Raw genomic sequence first — 21,664 nt, 5'->3', positions numbered from 1 at the left:
TATTCAGTGCCCAAGAGCTCTTTAGACAGCAGGTGATGAATCTTGCCGGAACTGGATTGTTTCATAAAAGCAATGGATTTCCTTTTGGCCCAGAGTGTGTCTAGAAATGTTATCTGGAGCTAGGGCCTTGAATGCCTCTGCCCAGTACCCTCTCCTACTGTGGCTGAGTAGGTATCCACAATACAAGACAGAGTCGTCTTTACTCTTTACTCTCCACCCCCTAAGCAGAAAGAAGGGGACACTTTTATTCCTGTGAGTTGCACTGCCTTGGGTTGGGGGAGGATGGCATAAGCTCTTCTTTAGCTGCCCCAGCTGATGTCTCCCCAGGACACATGTCATCTTAGTCCTCTGGTTCTGAGTCCAGCCTAGCACTAGGAATTATAGTCCTTGCATTCTAGACTGCCTTTCACATTTACCTAGGACCCCAGAGCACTTTGGCCCATGATGGCAAGACTTGTCCAGAGACTTGAGTTCTGTCCACTGGGATAGGCAATTCCCACCTGGCTAGGTCTAGTTCAAATGCTCTCTCTGTGCACAGGCACTGGCTGAGTCCAGCAAGGCTTACTCTCCACTATTGCAGGGCAGCACTGAGTTCAAAGTAATGTCCACCTGTTGCTGCGCTCTCCCTCCTCCAAGTGCACAGACTTTCCTCATGTTTAGCCACTGCCATAGGATAGGGGAGGGGTGGTATCAGCAATTAAGACTGTCTCTCAGACCCTCCTCAATGCCTCTTTCAATGATATAACATTAAAACCAGGTACTGTGATTGCTCACCTGATTTTTGTGTCTTGTGATGGTACTTTTCTGAGTACAGATGATTGTTATAATTTGGTGTTAGGAATATGAATGGTGTAGGCTTCTATTCCATCACCTTACTCCACCCTCTTAAACCAATTTATTGAATTAATAATTTCAGTTATTGAAATTTCCACTTCTAGTATTTCCATTTGATTTATTTTCTTATATTTTAGGTCTCATAAAATTTTTAAAATTTCTCATCTAATTTCTCAATATTCTTGAATATCATATTTAGTAGAAAGTCTGAGGCTGATAACTCCAATAACAGGGTAATGTGCTGGTCTGTTTGTTAAGAATTTTTAAGTTAAAATGTCTCATACTTTTTTATTTAAAAGTGAAAAATGTGTATCAAGAATTGTAGAAGTTTTGTTATCCTCCTTTAGAGAGGATACATGCTATCTACTGGAAAGCAAATAGGGTAAGAGTAAATCATCTAATCCAATCACAGGCTGGAATGACTGGAGACTAATTTTAAGATTTTACAAGACTCTGTGTATTCCTTGTATGACCCTGTTCCTATGTTGTAGGACCTGTGGGGCCTGTGGGCCTTGACTCTTTAATAAGGTCTTTTCTTCCTGCAGAGTCCAGAATAATAACTTTTATCTTCTCATTTGTGCGTGTGAGATTGCTGAATATTCTGCCCTAATTTTCAGCAGCTTTCTGATAAGTGTTTTACTTCTCTCTCTGCAAACAATAAGATTTTAACAAATGCCTTGGTGTGGCACATACTTTTATCTGTATCCCTTTTCACCAGGACGTGGGAATTACGTGTTCTGGTTGCCTTGACAAATGCCTTGAGAGCAAATATGGCTTGTACAAGGTCAATTCATTTCTGTGTGGTTTCCCTCTATCTGGGATGTTGGCTCCACAAGTCCTAGCTAGCTCTGCAACTCTTCTTTAAGAAAAGTTAATTTATTTTCATATTTATTTATATTTACTCAGCTTGTCTAATTGTTTTCGGAAGGAGTGTTAATTCACTACATATAATTTAATCATAGTCAAAAGCATAAGCTCTTCTTTTATATCTTAATTTTTATGTTGAAACATTTAGTCAAAATGTTTAAAAGAAAAAAATTATATTCATATGGCACAGTAGAGATATATAATTGTACCTATAGAGAGATGAATATAGCAAAACAAAAATGTTTTAGAATCTTTAGCCAGTGCTTTTTTATTGTCACAGAAGTAATATTATTCTTGCCAAATTACCATCTTTCACATCAGGAATTAAACAACCATTTAAATCTATTTTGTATAAAATAACAAATTGTAGATAAAACTATTAATCTGGCACAAATTACTTGTAACTGGGTTCCAACTAAGAGCTCTTTCTTATTTAGCAGCAAAAACATTATTAACTGAACAAGTAGAGGCAGTAACAATTTGACCTCTTCTTCATTGAGGTGACATTTTTCAGGCCTATGGTTTTCTGAGTAATCCCCATTTCTATTATTTCATGTCCATTATAAAAGGATTGGAAGGTGCTACAGCTCACTACTGCATGTGTTACAGTTTTCACTGTTTTTGCTAAATTTGCCTATAAATCTTGATAGAATATATTTTATTAAAGATGCTCTGCAGATGTGGGAAACACTGTATTAGACCAGATCACATGATTTTAAGATATCATTCAAAACTGCCCATGAGACATTGTTTCTGATTTAACCATCAGTATTGTTGCAGCTTATGGTTAATATATCGGGTAGTTTTCATATAATCCAAATTAGACGCTATTTACTCTGTGAGATGTGGATTATTTGTCTTCTGTGTTGTTTCTAATGTGCACTGTAATTTTAATCTGTGCCAGATGATGCAGGAGTGAATGAGAGAAATGCCATCTTCCCAACACCGATGACCATGATTGGCTCCCAACACAGCATGGTCTCAGCTCCAGCCTGATCAAGTAAAAGTTAGGTTGTCAGTGCTGAACATTCTGAGGCTGGAGAATCCAAGTTTGTGTTTTGTGTTTTTGTTTTTGTTTTCCACAATCCCTTCCAGTTTAAGATCTGTTTTAGGCACAATGAGATCCTGTTGGATGGTCTGAGTGAAAATTCATTTAGGTTTGTTCAGAAGTTGGTGTGGATTTAGATGAAATTCTAGACTCAGTGGCTGCTTGGTCATGGCCAAGAAGGGAGGTTTCCATTTGTATTTTGGGCTGACATCCTTAATCTGTCCCTCAACCCAAAGTCTGATGACTTGGTTTTGACTTTGTTCCTCAACACTACATCTACCACCATGGGAAGGAGTTTACTGCATGGTCAAAAACAAGCTTCAGGAGAACACACCTCACAGCCAGTCATCCTTTCCATTGGAATAACTTAGTCACAAGCAACCAGATTCATCCAAGTTGTTTTTTATATCAATAACATATTATTGTTTATTGCTCAGTAGTATTTGATGGTATAGACGAATCACAGTTTCCACGTCAGTTGGGACAATGACATAATAAGCTAGATGGCATAGTAATCCAGAATCACATTTCACCTCTGAGCTACCCTTCTATGAAGGGCCTGAGCCTCCATGGATGCATACCCAGCCTCCTTCCCAGGAAGCTCATAGATTTCATCTGACTGTGGGAATCTAAGTCCTGGCAATGGGCTGTAGTGGGACCTCAGCAAGTCTCTTGTCACATCTGGAGAAAAAGATAATCAAGCCTGCTTAACAGCTGTAGGGTACCATCTGCAGGACTTTAGGCATATTATCTATACCCAAGATAGTTTTGAAGGAAGAGAAGATGTTGAGAATCTCTTAAACTCAGCCCCAAAAGATCACCTCATTTCTACTTCATAGACCTACAAAAGCATGTTAGTTCTTAATTCTTTCAAACTTCAGTGCTTTCTTTACTCCCCACATACTTTTTATATTTGACAGAAAGGCATTATGCCACTTTTCCTTTATGAGTACTGATGACCAAGACCACCTTCTCACAGATTTCCCTGGTCTGCTTGAAGTTGTTCTTGATAATAATTTTAGTAACCTTTCGATCATCTCCTAACTAGGCTTGCATTTCTCCAGATGATGGGATGAGGGTGTGTGTGTGTCATGTTGGAGAGACCTACTTTGCTCCGATTCTGGTCTTCTCAGTGGAAACTTCAAGCTCACTTCTGTCTGCAACTTGATTTTCCCTCTATCTATGTGCTCTTACAAGCATCAAAAATGATTATGAATGAAGAAATAAGTCAGGAATCTGAATTCCTTCCCCTCCAGTTTTCCTTCACTGCCTGCTATCTCTTTTTGTCATAATGTTCTATGGATGGTGCTGTGATAGCAGTTGGTATACAATGGTTTTTATATTAAAGTTTTTTGATGAACAAAAAGATACACTGTACATTTTTACTATTAATATTATTTTTGATTGATAAATCATAATTTTATGCATTTAAGGTATTTAATGTGATGTCTTGATATATGTATACAATGTATAATGTCTATGTTAAACTCATTAATGTATTAATCACCTTATTTATCTATTTTCTTTATGGTGAAACATTTGAAATGTACTCTATTACAGATGCTCCTCAGCTTATGATGGGCTTATGTCCTGACAAACTCATTTAAGTTGAAAATATTGTAAATCTAAAAGGCAAACTCATGTAAAGTTGAAAAATCATAACTTGAACCATTGTAAGTTGGAGGCCATCTGTACTTTGAAATGTAGCATACATTATTATTAAGTATAATCACTCTTATGTGCAATAGATCCCAAAACCTTATCTCCTATCTATCTGAAACTTTGTACTGTTTGGTCACCACCTTCCCATTTCCTTCAGCTTCCCTGCTTATCCTCTGGTAACCATCATTCTACTCTATTTCTGTGAGTTCAACTTTATGAGTCCACTGTATATATTTGTGGACTTCATAAGGTCCACTTTATCCATCTATAAATGAGATCGTACAGTATTTGTCTTTCTTTGCTTGGCTTATTTCACTTAGCATAATGTTCTCCATGTTGTTGCAAATCTCCACTTCCCCTTTTTAAATATTTATTTTATTTTCATTAATCATTGAGGCAGAATTGTACATATTCATGGGGTGCATTGTGATGTTTTGATACATCTATAAATTTTATATTGTTCAAATTAGGGAAATTAGGATATTCATCAACTTAGGACTGCCTTTGCTCCATTCCATAGGTTTAGCATGTTGTGTTTCCATTTTAATTTGTCTCAAGGTATTTTTAAATTTCCTTTTTGATTTACACTATGACCTGTTGGTTATTTAGGAGCATGTTGTCCAATTTCCACATGCTTGTGTATTTTCCTAGATTTTTTCCTATTATTGATTTCTAATTTTATATCATTGTGCTCTGAAAAACCGCTTGATATGATTTCAGTTCTCTTAAATTTGTTAAGATTTGTTTTGTGGCATAATATGTGATCTATCCTGGAGAATGTTCCATATGCACTTGAGAAGAATGTGAATCCTGTTGCTGTTGAGTAGAATATTGTAGATATTTCTGTCAGGTACATGTGATCTAAAGTATAATTCAAGTCCACGTTCCCTTATTTATTTTCTGTCTAGATGCTCTATTTTTAAAAGTGGAGTATCGAGGCCCACTATTATTATAGTATCTTTCTTTAGATAATTTAATAATTGCTTTATGTATTTATGTTCTCAGATGTTGGGTGCATATATATTTACAATTGTTATCTCTTCTTGGTGAATTAATTCCTTCATTATTATGTAATAACCTTTTTGTCTTTTAAAAATAACATTTGACTTAAAGTCTATTTTGTCTAAGTGTAACTACTCTTATTCTCTTAATTTCCATTTGTGGGAAATACTTTTTTCCAATCATTTCACTTTTAATCTATGTGTATCTGTACTAGTAAAGTGAGTCTCTTATAAGAAAATATGGTTGGATCTTGTTTTTTAATCCATTCAGCCAATCTATGTCTTTTTATTGAATAATTTAATCCATTTACACTTGAGGTAATTACTGGTACATAAAAACTTGTTGCTGGCATTTTTTAATTTGTTTTTTGATTATTTTATATGTTTTTTTTTCTTCCTCTCTTTCTGTCTTCATTTGTGGTTTGATGGTTTTCTGTGGCGGTATGCTTTGAACCCTTTCTTTGCATATTTTATGCAACTACTGGGGGTTTTTGCTAAGTGGGTTACCAGAAAATATCCTGTAACAGACTACTTTAAGCTGGTAACAACTTGCTTTTAATTCCATACAAACACTCTACACTTTCACAACCCCACACATACTTTTTATTAATTTAATGCCAAAATTTACATTTGTTTTTGTAATTGGTATTTCTTAGCAATTTATTGTTGCTGCAATTATTTTTAATAATTTTGTCTTTTAATTCTCCTAGTAGAGATAAAGTTGCTTTACACACCACCCTTACAATATTAGAGAATTCTGAGTATGACCACATATTACTTCTACCATTGGGATTTATTTTTAATTTTAAAATGTTATTTTAATTATTCATTAGTAGCCTTTCATCTCACCTTAAAGAACTACTTTTAGCAATTCCTATAAAGCACGCCTAGTGGTGATGTATGCTCTTAGCTTTTGTTTGTCTGGGAAAGTTTTTATTTCTTTCTCATTTCTGAAACATAGCTTTATTTGGTAAAGTATTCTTGGTTGGCCATTTCTTTTTATTCCTTCAGCACTATTAATATAGAATTTGCCTCTCTTCTGGCCTGAAGTGTTTCTGCTGACAAGTCTGCCGAAAGCCATATCGTGCCTCCACTGAATGTGATGTTTCTTATCTTTTGCTGCTTTCAGTATTATTTCTTTGTATTTGATTTTTGATAATTTGATTATAATGTATCTTGGTGATGTCCTCTATGGGTTGAATTTGATTGGCAACCTGTGACTGAGATGCCTGTACCTGGATGTTGTTGTCTTTCCCCAGATTTGGGATATTTTTAGCTATTATTTTCTTAAATATGCTTTCTAGGCCTTTTTCTCTTTCTTTTTCTTCATGAATTCCTACTATGCAAAAGTTAGTTTGCTTTATGGTGTTCCATAATTCCTATAGACCCTCTTCATTCTTTTTCATTCTTATTTATTTATTTATTTTTGCTCCTCTGATCAATTGGATAATTTCAAATGTCCTCTGAGCTCACTGATCTACTTGATCAAGTCTGCTATTGAAACTTTCTATTTAATTTTTTAGTTCACTTTTTGTATTCTTTAGCTCCAGAATTTATGGCTTCATAATTTTTTATTATTTCTGTTTCTTTGCAAGCTTCTCATTTTGTTTATAACTTTTTCCCAAATTTTATTTGATTTTCTGTCTATATTTTCTTGGAATTTCCTGAACTTCTTTGAGTAGTGTTCTGAATATTTTGTTAGTCATTTTATAGATCTCCATTTCTTCTGGGTCCATTAGTAGAGCTTTATTAACTTCTTTTGGTGGTGCCATATTTCCCTAATTTTTCATCATCCTCATGTACTTACATTAATGCCTCCACATTTGAGGAGATGGCTACTTCTTCTAGCCTAGTCTAGCTTAAAAATTCTAGATGAGACAGCTTGTAGCGACCCCAAACAGACCTTAAGGTTGGGTTCTCTAATTAGACTGGGTGGATTCTTGTGCTCTGAATTTGAATGGTATTTCTAACTGTTCTCCATGGTTCAGTGAGGCTACTATCTGGACTCTGCCATCAAGTAGAGCTGCTGGCTGGACTCTGCAGTCATCTCTGATCAGACAGGTTTGCAGGTTGTCTTCCACGGCTGGGTGGCACTGCTATTTGAAATCTGCAGTTGGGAAGGGCCATTTGCTGGGATCCAAGGCTGGTGAAGTACCTAGGATTGCTGCTTGGTCACAGAAGTAGGCAGAGCCAGAGGCTATGCTTTACAGATGTGCATGGATTTAGACTTGCCTGCTGGCTTAATGTGAGCTGAAGAAGAGTATCATGGTTTTGTGGAGTTACTGGTTTACATGCAGTTGCTGGTTTTTGGCAGTACTAGATGATCTATTCATGGGTACTCACTGACCTGCATTTGCCTCTCACCTAGAAAAAGCTTAATGAGAGCATCTGGGCTTGGTGGAAAAGCTGGCTAGGGATTCAAGCCTGAAAGATCCATGAACTGACGTGGCGCAGTGGCTCACACCTGTAATCCCAGCACTTTGGGAAGCTGACACAGGTGAATCGCCTGAGGTCAGGAGTTCGAGACCAGCCTGACCAACATGGCAAAACCCTGTCTCTACTAAACATACAAAAATTAGCTGGGCATGGTGGTGCATGCCTGTAATCCCAGCTACTTGGGAGGCTGAGGCAGGATAATTGCTTGAACCTGGGAGATGGAGGTTGCAGTGAGCTGAGATTGTGCCATTGCACTCCAGCCTGGGCAACAAGAGTGAAACTCTGTCTCAAAAAATCAAAAAAGAAAAAAAAAAAAAAGAAAGACCTGTGAACCATGTTTCCTGTAGTGTGATGCTGTCAGCTAGTCTCTCTGGTTTGACACCATTATCAGCCCAAATATAGAGTAACTACCAAGGTCTGCAAGCTGGTCACTATTAGCTCTATCTCTGTTCTTTGTTTCTAACTAAACTCAGGTAATCTAGCCATGCTGGCATTTCCAATGTTTCCCATGGGATGAGACAGATATCAGTCTCCTGAAAGGGTTCCAAAATTGTAGGGAAACTTAATGTTTGCTTCCAACTTATTTTTCCTACTGTAGAAACTGTGGGTTCAGGAAAAATCTTAGTGTGTGTTCCTGTGCCAGCTTGGGAGAGGGGTAGCACAATCAAGGAGAATCATTCATCTTACCATTGGGATCAAAATTTTCTCAGTGCTTTGGTCCAAAGAAAGGAGTGTCCTTGACTCACTTCCAAGGTGTGGGATATTCAGAATTATCTTCTTGCCTGCGGATAGTTGCTGGTTAGATTTCTGTGGTAGGTAGGAGAGAGTGAAGCTGGAGAACTCCTATTCTGCTGTCTTGCTGACACACTACTCTGTGTGTGCCTGTGTGTAGGTGTGCATGTGTGTGTGTGTGTGTCACCAAAAATCAGTTGAAGACATAGTTCTGTACCACTATACCTGGACACCCTCAGGACTGAAATCATTTTTGTGCCATTAAGCAGCTGATATATTAACACTACTGGGTTCAATTTTCTTGAGTATTTTGTAAAGAATCACGTACTAAATGTAATATCTTTTCTGCAAACCTTCTTCTAGTCTCTAGTTTTGTGTTATTGCATTGAAACTTAAAGTCACATTACAATCCCCAAAATACATAATTGTCATGCTAAGTTGCTAACTGACTTTTAATGATTCTGTAATTCCAAACAGCTAAAAGCATGTGAAGTTTAAGGAGCTCCAATAATGGCTATAACTAGGTTTTCCAACTTTCTTCTGAAAATGGTAGCAAAGTAACAAAGTTAACATTTGATGAGTGACTAGTCTGTGCTTGGCCCTATGCTGAATGATTTACTTGCATTATTTTATATTATTACCCTCATAAAACATCATCATTCCTACTATACAGATGATAAAACTAGTTCTAGAATGGTTAAATAACTTTCTAAGGTCACACAATTAGTATGTAGTACAACCATAAATTCAACCCAAACTTCACAAATTCCAAAGCCAAGTTTATTAACCATTGTGCTATAATGCAAGTTTGAAGTCTGGAACATCTTCATGTACTCATATTAATCACTGAGCAGCCTTTGTTTTTCTTATCAGTCTTAGCAGGTATGATATCTTGTTTCCAAGCTTTTAAAAGCTTTATAGCATTTGCTAAAGTGTTAATTTTTGAAGAACTAGATTTAATTACAGCTGTACAATGTCTAGGAAAATATAGCATCCTTACTCTTTTCGTTCCATTTCTCATCCTTATTTATCAATGTCTGGTTTCAAGAAGCTCTATGACCTGAATATTTCCCTCTAAAAATTTATACACTGAAATCTTAACCCTGAAAGTGATGGTATTAGGAAGTGAGGCCTTTGGGAAGTTATTGGGTCATGAGGGGTCTGCCCTCATGTGATTAGTGCCATTACAAAAGTTCCCTAGAGAGCTACCTGCTCCTTTCACCATGTGGGAACACAGCAAGAAGGTGCCATCTATGAACTAGAAAGTTGGCCCTCACCAGATTTGCCACTACCTTAATCTTGAACTTCCCAGCTTTCATAACTATGAGATAAAAATTTTGTGCTTTATAAGCCACTCAGTCTATAGTACATATTTCAATACAACAGCTACAGAAACAAAGATAGGGAGAATCACCAACTCTTTCTTTTTCTTTTTAAGAATATTTGAATCATGATTATTCTAAGATCTGCCCCCGATTTATACTTTTCCTTTTCCTTTTTTTTTTTTTTTTTTGGCTAGACACTATCATTAATTTTGCTAGAAACCACTAATGTATTTTCCATCTGTATACGGTTTTTTTATTTTTTATTTTTTGAGATTGAGTCTTGCTCTGTTGCCTAGGCTGGAGTGCAGTGGCGAGATCTCCACTAACTGCAACCTCTGCCTCCTGGGTTCATGCATTTCTCCTGCATCAGCCTCCCAAGTATCTGGGATTACAGGTGTATGCCACCACACCCAGCTAATTTTTGTATTTTTAGTGGTGATGGGGTTTCACCGTGTTGGCCAGGCTGGTCTCAAACCCCTGACCTCAAGTGATCCACCCACCTTGGCCTCCCAAAGTGCTGGGGTTACAGGCATGAGCCACTGTGCCTGGCCGTAAGTTTTCTTTTTCTTTTTGAGACTGTAATATAAATAAAATTTTATGATTTTTAAGATGTCTGTTTGAATGTAAGTCTTCATTTATCTGGGATACCTGTCCAGAGTATAATTTAATTGTTGAGTCATATGATAGTTGCATGCTTCATTTTTAAAGAAACTGTTTTTTAGAGCAGTTAGTTGTACCATTTTGCATACCTGCTAACAATGCATGAATGATTTAGTCTGTTCACCTCCTCACCAGCATTTAGTGTCATTACTATATCTTATTTTAGCCATTTTTATAGTAGTGATATCTCATTGTGGCATTATTTTGTATTTCTACAATGGCTAATGACGTTAAACATCTTTTCATGTGCTTATTTGTCATCTATAGATCACCTTTCAGTAAAGCTTCTCTTTCTGTTTTTTGAATATTTTCTAATTGCTTCTATTTAGTGTTAAAGTTTTATATTTCTTTATGCATCCTAGTATTAGCTATTTATTAGATATGGGATTTGTACATGTTTTCAAGTCTGTAGCTTGTCATTTCATCCTCTTAACTAGAAATGTTTAAATTTTAACGAAATCTAACATTGATATTTGTTCTTTTACACCACTTTTATTTTTAAAAAGGAAAAGGTAAGGAACCGAGAAAACAAGGATTTACCCAAATTTTTGCAGGAAAGAAAATCAGGTTTTTGCTTCATTAATTGCTTATAGTGAGGTGTTCGATAGATGGGTATGCCAATCATCTTTTCCCTATTAGCTTATCCCTAGACTATTCTTATTTCTGTTGATATACAGATTTAGCATAAAATATTTTCTTGTATAATCTTGATTAAATCCTTACTTGCTCATTGCGATCCTCTGTAAATCACCTGTTATTATTATAAACAAGCACAATTTCAACTACTTTTAAATTTTATTTTATATTATTACAAAAGTATTGAGAATGCATCAGTTTTAACTAATGATATAAAATTTTTGGCTTTGTGCTGATTAGAATTAGGTGGGTTTGTGTTGAATTCTAGATTCAAAGTGAATTAATTACTTGAATAGCAAAAATAACACCATTAGGAATGACACTGAATTTGTAGAGAAGGAAATTGATTCCTAGAGCAGAACTTGGCTCTGCAATGAAAAATATTAATATGGTTATTTTAGTGTAATAAAATTTTTTGTTTTCCGACGATAGAATCAAATCAACAAAAGATGGAAGGCCAATTTTTGGTGGCTGAACATGCTGGGAATGTTATAAACTTGAGAATGTAAAAATAAATTTATAGTTCACTAATGTTAGAAAGTAGCTGTTAAAATGAGACTAGAACATTAAACAGGAATTTATTAATCTTTTTAAATAATAATATTATCTATAACAGTTTGGAACATATAAAACTGCCTATATTTGATAATTTTGCCTATAAAAATGTTGACTTCATATGATTCAAGGTAATACTAAAATAATTATCAACATTAGAGGGAGGAGATAGAGAATGATGAGAAGGGATGGTATAAGTGAATGAGGTCTTCATAATTCTGGCAGGACATTGATATAAAAGGGTCTAAGGAATCATATTAAGAGAGTTTTCCTACAAAGATTATCCTTTATAGTTATTACATTTATTATACCAATTAAATTCAGTTTGTAACTGTCTAAATACTTTTAAACAAACTCAAACACATCTTTGAATAATAATTGTACTAAAGATTTTTTATTTTTTTATTACCCTCCTCATTTGCAGCATTGCCTTTCTACAGCCCATTGGCTGAAAAACCTAGAAAGTTGTGCCAGATACCTAACAAGAGAAACACTAAAGAAAGAGAATTAAATAATTGATGTGATTTCTTCTGTAATCAACCTCTATTATATTCGATTTGATATATCTTCCTGGAGTTTCCACTGACATAACCAGTAAACAAATTTTCAGAGGAAAACACAAAAAATGCATATTATTTTCTGCTTGCAAAAATTCTGTTTAGAGTAAAATTTGTGTCTGAAAATTAATTATTGATGATCCAATAAAAGGATCATGTTTCAGACCCAAATGTGATTGTTTTTACAGTAAATTATGGCAGGAGGATAGAATACTTGGTTGATGGAATATTAGGGTTAACAGCATTTGAAAAAAAATAGCATGATAATTTTTCTGTGACAGACACTTTCACAATGTCTTTCATTTGACTTGTTTGAAGCCACCCCAATTTTTCGAGGGGAGTTGATTAAAAGCCTCAGATTTGATGCTACATAGATTCCAGTTTGAATCTTGATCCTCATATTCAGGGGCTGAGTAACCAGTATAAGTTACCTAATATCTCTAATCCCCAGGTTTCTCATCTATAAACTGAAACTAAGAATATCTATCTGACAGTGCAGTTGGTAAGATATAGAAAATAAATCACAATGCTTGGTACATAATGATCCCTCATTAAATGACAGGATAATATCTAATGATTTATTATTGAAACCGAATTATTAAAATTGAGTTAAAGCTCTCAGGTGGTTTCCAAATTGATTGACTGTAACTTTTTCATTGATATCATGTTCTCTTTAATGACTAGAGACATAGATTAACCCTGGATGTGCCTGTATTATAAAACAAGTAATGTCCTTGATTCTGACCATAGTATCTAAGCTTTAAAGAAAGAGATGTAATTAGAGTACAAATTTGGAGGCCAAGAACTCATCACCTTTACTATAGTCCTTACTGCCTGGTTTTCGGTAGAGCAAGGACTCCACAAAGGCGGAGAACAGAGGAAAAGCAGGCATATGATGGCTCTAGGAGGGAATGCGAATAGCTACAAGGTATCAAGGCATCCTGTTGGTAGAAATCCCTGGGAATTCCTCTTGGTACTGCCCTAGTAGTAATAAAATATCAATACTACTACTTGTCAATATTGACATATACTATGTAGTCACTACATTCAAATCTTTCTGAATATTATTTAATTCTCAGACTAACTTTATAAGACATATATAAGAGCATGATATCAGATGTACCAGAGTCCATCTCAGCTCTATCTCTTAGTAGCTGTGTCACCTTGGATAGATTATGTAACTCCTTGAGGACTCTGTTTCTTCTTCTGTAAATGGGGAAGTATTCTTGATAATTATAATCATGGACAGAGGTACTGAGGCTTAAGAAAGACTCAAGACCTCCCAGCAAAGCAAGTATATGCAAATGTAGAATATGGTTTTAGGTGTATATATATTCTTAACTTTCCTTTAATGCTTCTCTCTATACAAGAGTAAGAATATACCTAAAATATGGTACATAGAGAAGTGAATATTGTGTATATATTGATTAGAGTCAGGGCAAGTAAAAGGTAAATTTAGTACAATGGAATCATTTTGATACTTTCGATTTTAAAATAGGTAAAAGTTCTAAATTTTTACTTACTAAAAAAGAAATCATCTGAGTTATTTCATTCAAATGACATATTTTAGTAATTATTAAGTGCAAGACAGTATTTATATGGACTGTGTGAACAAGATCACTTACGAAAAAAAAATATCCTGTGGTCGACTTTAACTCTGCCTTTGTGACTTGTACTTCAGTGTGTCTATTTTTATAAAAAGGTCTAGAATCAAAATCTGTTACTGTCAAACTAGAGTTCATCAGATTGCTAGGCTATGCCCCAAAGTGTTGGATTAGTGGGTGAGAGGTAGAGCATGTGAATTTGCATTCCTAATAAGTTCCCAGGTGACACAGATACTGCTGATCTGGAGACCACACACTAAGAACAGCTGGCTCAGATCAATAGTTCTCTATTTTAATGTTGCAGTATTTCCACGTGGTTGGATAAGAAGTTTGGAACATGTGTTAGTCCATTTTCACACTGCTGGTAAAGACATATCTGAGACTGGGCAATTTACAAAAGAAGTAGGTTTAATGGACTTACAGTTCCATGTGGCTGGGGAAGCCTCACAATCATGGTGGAAGGCAAGGAGGAACAAGTCACATCTTACATGGATGGCAGCAGGCAAAGAGAGAGAATTCATTCAGGGAAACTCCTCCTTCTGAAACCATCAGCCCTCGTGAGACTTATCCACTGTCACAAGAATAGCATGGGAAAAACTTGCCCCCATGATTCAATTATCTCCCACTGGGTCCCTCCCACAACATGTGGGAATTCAAGATGAAATTTGAGTGGGGACACAGCCAAACCATATCTTGCCACCCCTGGCTCATCCCACATCTGATGTCCTCACATTTCAAAACCGATCATGCCTTCCCAACCATCCCCCAAAATCTTAACTCATTTCAGCATTAACTCAAAAGTCCACAGTGAAAAGTCTCATCCAAGATAAGACAAGTCCCTTCCACCTATGAGCCTATAAAATCAAAAGCAGGTTAGTTATTTCCTAAATACAGTGGGAGTACTGGGTAAATACAGCCATTCCAAATGGGAGAAGTTGGCCAAAAAGAGGCTACAGGCCCCATGGAAGTCTGAAATCCAGTGGAGCAGTCAAATCTTAAAGCTCCAAAATGACCTCCTTTGACTCCAAGTCTCACATCCAGGTCATGCTGAGGTAACAGGTGGGTTCCCATGGTCTTGGGCAGCCAAGCCTTTGCAGGGCACAGCTTCCCTCCTGGCTGCTTTCATGGGCTGGCATTGAGTATCCACAGCTTTTCCAGGCGCATGGTGCAAGCTGTTGGTGGATACACCATTCTAGGTTCTGGAGGAAGGTGGCCCTCTTCTCACAGCTCCACTAGGTGGTGCCCCAGTAGGGACTCTGTGTGCGGGATCTCACCCTACATTTTCCTTCTGCACTGCCCTAGCAGAGGTTCTCTATGAGGACCCTGCACCTGTAACAAACTTCTGCCTGGGCATCTGGGTGTTTCTATTCATCTTCTGAAATCTAGGTGGAGATTTCCAAACCCCAATTCTTGACTTCTGTGCACTGGAAGGCTCAACACCATGTGGGAGCTGCCAAGGCTTGAGGCTTGCACCCTGTGAAGCCATGGCCTGAGCTCTATGTTGGCCCCATTCAGTAATGGCTGGAGTGGCTGGAACTAAAGTCACCAAGTCCCTAGGCTGCACACAGGACAGCGACTCTGGGCCTGGCCCACTAAACCACTTTTTCCTCCTAGGTCTCTGGGCCTGTGATGGGAGGGGCTGCCATGAAGACCTCTCACATGTGCTGGAGACATTTTCCACATTGTCTTGGGGATTAACATTTGGCTCCTTGTTACTTATGCAAATTTCTGTAGCCAGCTTGAATTCCTCCCCAAACAATGGGATTTTCTTTTCTACCACATTGTCAGGCTACACATTTTCCAAACTTTTAGGCTCCATTTTCCTTTTAAAACTGAATGCCTTTAACAGCACCCAGTGCTTTGCTGCTTAGAAATTTCTTCCAGCAGATACCCTAAATCATCTCTCTCAAGTTCAAAGTTTCATAAATCTCTAGGGCAAGGGCTAAATGCCACCAGTCTCTTTGCTAAAACATAACAACGGTCACCTTTACTCTAGTTCCCCAAAATTTTCTCATCTCCATCTGAAACCACCTCAACCTGGATTTCATTGTCCATATCACTATCAGCATTTTGGGCAAAGCCATTCAACGAGTCTCTAGGAAGTTCCAAACTTTCCCATATTTTCCTGTATTCTGAGCCCCCCAAACTGTCCCAACCTCTTCCTGTTACCCAGTTCCAAAGTTGCTTCCACATTTTCAAGTATGTTTTCAGCAGTGTCTCACTCTTGGTACCAACTTACTGCATTATTTTGTTTTCATGCTGCTGATAAAAATATACCCGAGACTGTGCAATTTACAAAAGAAAGAGGTTTAATGGACTTACAGTTCCACATGGCTGGGGAAGCCTCACAATCAGGCAGAAGTCAAGGAGGAGGAAGTCACATCTTACATGGATGGCAGCAGGCAAAGAGAGAGAACTCGTGCAGGAGAACTCCTCTTTATGAAACCATCAGATCTCTTGAGACTTATTCACTATCATGAGAACAGCATGGGAAAGACTTGTCCCCATGATTCAATTACCTCCCACTGGGTCCCTCCCACAATATGCAGGGATTTAAGATGAGATTTGAGTGGGGGCGGAGCCAAACCATTTCAGTACAAATAATTCATTATTAAATATAAACTAGAAATTTTGAGAAAAGAAGTAATTAAATGTTAGAGCATATTTGTATTTACCCTTGTTATATTGTTCCTGATGTATTAACCAATATATTGGGAATTGTGCATAGGAGTATGCTGTACATACTAATGTCATGCACCTTATGTGTTGAATCTAAAAATAAGCTTGAGAATAGCTAGGATACAAAACATTTGTTATCTTCCTCTTTTTTGGCTACTCACTTATACCTTTTATCTTTCTTTGTCACTGTCATGTCAAAGTTTCCAGTGACTTCTGCTACGTCACTGTCTGCACACGTCTTCCTTTCTCTACTACTCCTGTCAGTATCTTGGGTGTTCTCAGTAGCTAGAAAGACAGAGAAGGAGGAAAGACATGTGACAGGATATGCAAGAATAAAGAAACCCATGGTGTTTGTACAGCATCATAAAGATGCAAGAGCAAGAAAGATGCAAGTAACAAGATGTTGGACAAGAGTGCAGGTAAAGCGTGTTGCCTTTAGCAGAAACAAGCATACATGAACCATTAATACTAGAGAGAGAAATGGCTGTGAATGGAGGACACTGGACAGTCACAGGTCATATTTTACAATGAACGCCCTCAGAAGGAGGAAGTAGTAATTTTTTGAAGGCATGAAGTTAAAATGAAAAGTTATTAAGAGCCACCGAAGAGAATGAAACAGTCAGCCGACTGAAGCAAGTAAAACTGACCACCAACTTTGAAAGGATAATTGTTTCTAGAAAACAGGTTTCATATTGGCAAACATTCCAATGTGTTTTTATTTTGTTTTGTTTTGTTTTTCTTCCATCGACAATATGCAGGATTTTAAAAAAAAAATTAAAAAAAAAAAAACAGGCTGGGCCTGCTGGTGGTTCATGCCTATAATCCCAGCACTTTGGGAGGCCAATACAGGCAGATCACTTGAGGCCAGGAGTTCGAGACCAGCCTGGCCAACTTGGTGAAAACCCATCTCTACTCAAAATACAAAAGTTAGCCAGGCATGGTGGCACATGCCTGTATCCCCAGTTACTTGGGAGGCTGAGGCAGGAGACTCAAGAATCACTTGAACCCAGGAGGCAGAGATTACAGTGAGCCGAGATTGTGCCGCTGCACTCCAGCCTGGGGTGACAGAGCGAGACTCTGTCTCAAAAAATGTAATAAATAAATAAATAAATGGAGAGTGAGATAAACTCAAGATTGATCCAAGTATGTTGGAGAAACCAGAGTGCATCTCATTTACTGTACTCATCTAAAGGTTCTGTCATGGAAACTATGTCAATGAGAGGACTTAGAAAACTTAATACAATAAGTATGGCAAGAACATATTCTTGCATGTCAGAATTTAGTTGGGAATTTATGAGGATAGTAATCTTTTTCAATGTGACAAGTGTTTGTGGTTTAGAGTTCATAGAAAATAATTTTGAAATAGCTTGATCATTTTTGACCCACTTTCAGTAATATAATTCACACGTAAACAAAAACCCAGTGGGCAAAGTTTTGATTCTTTAATGTATTAAGTAGGAACTTTCCTTAACTAAAAACATAAAATAGTCAAAATCAATTGAAAGTACATCTGACTTAAAGTATTCAAAAAACAACACATAATTTAGGTTAGGAAACAATTAGAATTTGGAAGGATGCATAAGAGTGAAAAAATTAAATGTTTTGTCAATATTGTATTCAAAAACAACACATAATTTAGGTTAGGAAACAATTAGAATTTGGAAGGATGCATAAGAGTGAAAAAATTAAATGTTTTGTCAATATTGTACTCAGAGTCTTGAAAAGAAGGTAGCTATGTAGAACATTTATAAACTGTGTTTATGTTTTAAGTGAAATATGTGCTGAAATTTATGTAATATCTGAGACAGATAGGCTATTGGCATGAACTCATATTGCAGTTTCTGAATATGTCACCTAATGAACTAAATTTATGTGAGAAATGCAAATATAGCATGAAGATAAATAGTATTCCAATGAATAAAAAATATTAAGGTATCATGATTTATTAGCTCAGTTATAGAAAATGTAAGTATAACCGCTACACTTGATAGCAGTTTCTTGTTTGAAGATAAAACTGTACTGTCAGACTACTCTTCTTAGCTAAAATACAAAGGCAATAAAAAATTTAAAAACTATATCTTCCATTTTTTTGTTAAAATTAGAAAACAGCTAAGATCCTGGAAGGCCAAATGGGTGGATGGTTTTGTGAAGGCTGAATGAAGACTGAGTAGGATGCATTGAGAAAAGGCCCCACAACCACAGATCTCCTAAAAGTCCAGCTAAATTATTCTTCTGACAGTTGAGGCACAAAACCCCGAGATGCCAGAAATATCTTACTTCTTACCATAAAATTAGGTTTGCAGGTGCATCTGCAGGTGGCAGCTGATGTTCTAGACCCAAAGGCAAGGCTAAGTAAAGAACCACTCACAGGAAGCACAGTCTGTCTCTTTGACAGAGGAGGAGGAGAGTATCTTTTCATTTTTAAGATCGTCAGCTGCCCATCTTCACTAGTAGGAAAGACGTTAACAGCTAAGTGAATTAATGGGCAAAACCCTGTATCCTAAGAATATGCCCAGATGGTTGTGAAAGTCGTTGTGGTACTTTTCAATCAGGTGAATGCCGTATCAAATAGCTTGTCTAAGCAAAACTTCTTTTAAATAATTTTTTTTTCTATAACTGAGCTCATAAATCATGAGTTCAATGATGAGTTAAGAAAGAAAATGTACAGAAGCTTTAGAAATATAATGCAGGAAAATAATCAGAAAAAATTGGCAGAAAATAAAATAGGAGATGAAGAATGCATGCCAGAAACATAGAATGAGAAGCAGAAGAAAATGGCATTTTACTATGAATTTTTAAAAATCTTTGTGAAGCAAAAGCACCAAATCAATAATGAAGGAGCTTAGGAAGAGATAAACAAGAAAAAAGAACTATGAGCTGTCAGAGTGCAGCAAGGAAATGAAATAAATAAAATGAATCCAGGAAAAGAAAGAAATTATAAGAAGCAGGACTAGATACTGCTGAAAACAAAGTAATAGACATAGTAGGATAAATAAAAACACATCTAACATGAAAATAGTTTAGCATAAAGTTTTTAAAGGGTTTAGATGTAAATCAATAGATACATACTGTAGTTTTCTATTGACTAGAGTTAGCATGGTGTGCCCTTTCCACCTTTTTACTTTTAACTGTTACCTTTACATTTAAAGCATATATTTTTGTAAGCAGTATATAGTTTGATCTTATTTTTTATTCAATATAAACATCTCTATCTTTTCCTTGGGTGTTTACAATTTTAAATTTTTGTAATTATTGACTTTAATATGTCCTGTTCGTTAGATTTAATTGAATCATCTAACTATTTGATTCCTATTTGTTTCATGTGTTCTTTATTTAGTTTTTTTTTTGTCTTCTTTCACATAAATTGAGTTTTTGTTGTTGTTGTTGTTGTTGTTGTTGACGGAGTCTTGCTCTGTCACCTAGGCTGGAGTGCAGTGGCATGATCTCAGCTCACTGCAACCTCTGACTCCCGGGTTCAAGAGATTCTACTGCCTCAGCCTCCCGAGTAGCTGGGACTACAGGTGAGCCCCACCATGCCCAGCTAATTTTCTTTTGTATTTTTAGTAGAGTCAGAGTTTCACCATGTTGGTCAGGCTGGTCTTAAACTCCTGACCTCAAATGATTTGCCCGCCTCAGCCTCCCAAAGTGCTGGGATTACAGGCCACTGCGCCCGGCCAAATTGAGTATTTTTTAGTGATCTAATTTTCTCTCATTTGTTGGCTTAAAAACAACAATATCGTGTCATTTAAAAATTATTTTACTGTAATTGACAAATAATGATTGCATATATTTGTGGGGTACAATGTAATGTTGTGTTACAAATATACCTTGCGGAATGTTTGAGCAGGCTAATCAATATATTTCTTACCTCACCTACTTATCATTTCTTTTTGGTAAGACCATTTAAAATATATTCTTTTATTGATTTTGAAATATACAATACATTGTAAAATATAGTCACCATTAGATCACTATAATCTATCCCTCCTGCCTTAACTGAAACTTTGAATCCTTTGTGTAACATCTCCCCTTTCCCCACTCCACCCTCCTGCCAGACTCTGGTAACCACCATTCTACTCTCTACTTCTCTGAGTTTGACTTTTTCAGGTTCCAGCTATAAGTCAGATCATGCAAGTATTTGTCTCTCTGTGCTCGGATTATTTCACTTAGCATAATGTCCTTCATATACATCTATGTTGTCACAAATGACAGGATTTACCTTTTTATAAGGCTGAATGGTATTCTATTGTGTATGTATACAGCATTTTTTTCTTTATCCATTCATCCATTTATATGCACTTAGGTTGATTCCATACCTTGACTATTGTGAATAATTCTGTAATGAACATGAGAAGGCAGGTGTCTCCTTGATATACTGATTTCAGTTCCTTTGAGTGTATACCCAGGAGCAGTACTGCTGGATCTTATGGTGATTCCATTTTGTTTTTCGAACCTCCATACTATATTCCAAAATGACTGTACTTATTTATATTCCCAACAACAGCGTATGAGGATTTCCTTTTCTCTACATCCTTGCCAATACTAGTTATCTTTCATCATTTTGATAATTGATATTCTAACAGATGCGAGGTGATACCTCATTGTAATTTTAATTTGCATTTCCCTGATATTAGTGATATTGAGCATTTTTCATACATCTACTGTTTATTTGTATGTCTTCTTTTGAGAAATGTCTATTCAAGCCTTTTGCCCAATTTTTATTAGGGTTGTTTGTTTTCCTATTATTGAATGTCTGGGCAATGATTTCTTGAATATGACCCCAAAAGCACAGGCAACAAAAGCAAAAATAGATGCATCAAATGTGAAAAAAAAATCCTTCTGTACAGCAAAAGAAACAACTAACAGAGCGAAGAGACAAGGCAAAATTGGGAGAAAATATTTGCAAATCTTATAAGAGAAGAACATCTAAAATAGGTACAAAACTCAAACTATGATTTCATTTTTAAATTGTTACTTTAGTTTATATACTTTAGTTTAACTTTTCACAGTCTGCCTTCATATGATATGATACTACTTCCTATATAGTAAAAGAAAGTTAAAACATTAC

General features: G+C 36.4%; 1 protein-coding gene across 3 annotated transcripts in view; it reads left to right on the top strand.

Moving 5' to 3' along the window:
• TRPC4 (transient receptor potential cation channel subfamily C member 4) overlaps positions 1-21,664 on the top strand; it is a 229,219-nt gene that overhangs the window by 18,450 nt on the left and 189,105 nt on the right. Inside the window, exon 1 of one of the 3 annotated variants that reach the window (XM_063595762.1) lies at positions 4,647-20,117. The exons of the other annotated variants lie outside the window; for them this stretch is intronic. The gene's annotated coding sequence lies outside the window, so the exon portion shown is untranslated. Of the gene's footprint in view, positions 1-4,646; positions 20,118-21,664 lie in introns of those variants that run through there. 3 annotated transcript variants of the gene reach the window in all.

Source organism: Pan paniscus, chromosome 14 (genome assembly GCF_029289425.2).
Source record: "Pan paniscus chromosome 14, NHGRI_mPanPan1-v2.0_pri, whole genome shotgun sequence".
NCBI lineage: Eukaryota > Metazoa > Chordata > Mammalia > Primates > Hominidae > Pan > Pan paniscus.
The sequence above is the reverse complement of the archived record's forward strand: the minus strand, read 5'-3'. Positions and strand labels throughout refer to the sequence as shown.